Raw genomic sequence first — 2147 nt, 5'->3', positions numbered from 1 at the left:
GTTTTCCATGTGTCTCAACTTAGAAAATACATTAGTGACCCGTCACACATAATCAAACCCGATTCAATTTAGTTAAAGGATAATCTTACGTATGAAATATTGCCAGTAAGGATCGGTGATTGGAGTATCAAGACTCTTCGAGGGAAAAAAATCGCATTGGTTAAAGTCATATGGAGTCAAGCGAATGGCGAATATGCGACTTGGGAGGTCGAGGATGCGATGAGAGAATCCTATCCCCATCTATTCGAATGAGAGGTATGTTCTATTTTCGAGGACGAAAATCTTTTAAGGGGGGAGGATTGTAACACCGTGAATTTTACAATTTTGAATTATAAGATTTTATTAATATTTTCATTAATTATATATTCGAAAATAAATTTATGGGAATTTTTGGTAAAGAATTAGACGATACTCTAGTTGAGTTTTATTCTTGAATTTTTTTCAGATTTTGTGGTAAATTTTGGTAATTTTCGGAGACAGTCGGTTCTGAACCACTGTCGGGGCCGAAATACACCCGGAACGGCTCAAAAAGCGTTTTTTTGAGTTCCGTAACTCGGAATCGAATTCCGATCGCGCCGTTGGCTTCGTAATTTTATTTTCGAGTCAATGTAGACTCTGATTACACTCATACCGATTTTCTAAATATTTTTCACTCGGAATGCCGAAATCCAAAATTTTAATCGGATATTAGGATCGGGTGATTTGTAATACCCGACCGAGTATGGGCCGATAATACTCGGGCATGGTTATCGCACGTGTCCACGGGGTGATCATTTCGCATTGGGATGAGAGATTTGACTTCCATAAAGCAAATCTTCCATCACTTTCACCCATATCTCATCATTAGCCACCCTAGGAGATTTTGTCATCATTGCCTAGAGGAAATATGATTTCCCTCTCTCCTTAAACCCTCACACTTCACACTTCACTCTCACACTCTCTCATTTGCAAAAAAATTCAAGAGAAGGTAAAAACCCTCTCTTCATTTTCTCTCATTTTCTCATGTCTTCTTCCATCTTCAATCCTTAATCTCTCAACATCCAACCAATGGATGTTGATGAGATTTAAGTATGTTGTTCATGAGTATGTCAAGAACATATTCAACCGTTGAAATTTTCTAAAATGCTTTCTAACTCATTTTCTCCTCAAAACCGAAAATGGTGGTGTTCTTGAACTCATGAAAATATTTTCGCCAACAATGTCTTGAGGGAGAGTCTGGGTGAGACGAGTCCCTTTTATTCCTGGGGAGGTACCCCGTTGGATCGGACAGTTCTCACACGCCAAACTAGGCAATCTCTGACAACCGCTAGATTGCATTCGAGATCAATGAGAGGGATGCCCAGAAAGCGTTTGTACGACCTAGGTCCGGATAGGACTGTTCCTGAGGGAACCGATCGATCTATTTTTAATTCCTTGCGATGATATGTTATTTCAGGTGGTACAAAACGGCTTGGTATGGGACCTGTACTCTTGATTATTTCCGATTAGGATGTTGGATGGATATTGGTGTAAGGTGGATAATCATGACATATCATGCATACATTATCATTGTGAAAGTGAATTCTCATATGTGAGCTACAATTATTGTGTACTCCTACGTTTATGTATGTGATGTGGTTATGAGTAGAATGTCAATCGTATTACTTGATATATATATAATGGTCGGACAAAATGGTAAGTTATGAATTTCTTCATGATGTAAATGATAAATAATGAATTGTATGGTAAAATATATTTTATGCCTGAGTGTGATATTCTGAGTAAGTCCACGTTGTCAATGAATTTATGTTCATTATATGTCTTACTCTCTCTGTTGTATTGTTCTTGTTTTGTATATGTTTGCTATGCAGATGGCCAACAACAGCACCCACATTCACGGCTATCACTTCACGATGTCCCCGGCGGGACCATGGGTCAGTGATGGGCATCGATACACTTACACAGGCCCCTGCGGTCTGTCGTTGCACATGGAGTGCAACGGGTCATCGATGATGATCCATCACCCCGACGCTTACATTGACGCTTCCTTCACATTACTGCCAAAGGGAATGATGTCTCTAGATGTAGGACTCCGACACCCGCCAGTCAGGAGTGAAGGCGCGGTTCCCTCCCAGTCATAGGACGTGGGCAGATTGTTTGGATGCTCC

The sequence above is a fragment of the Lupinus angustifolius genome, chromosome LG20 (genome assembly GCF_001865875.1).
Source record: "Lupinus angustifolius cultivar Tanjil chromosome LG20, LupAngTanjil_v1.0, whole genome shotgun sequence".
Lineage (NCBI taxonomy): Eukaryota > Viridiplantae > Streptophyta > Magnoliopsida > Fabales > Fabaceae > Lupinus > Lupinus angustifolius.
Note: the sequence above shows the minus strand (reverse complement) of the source record.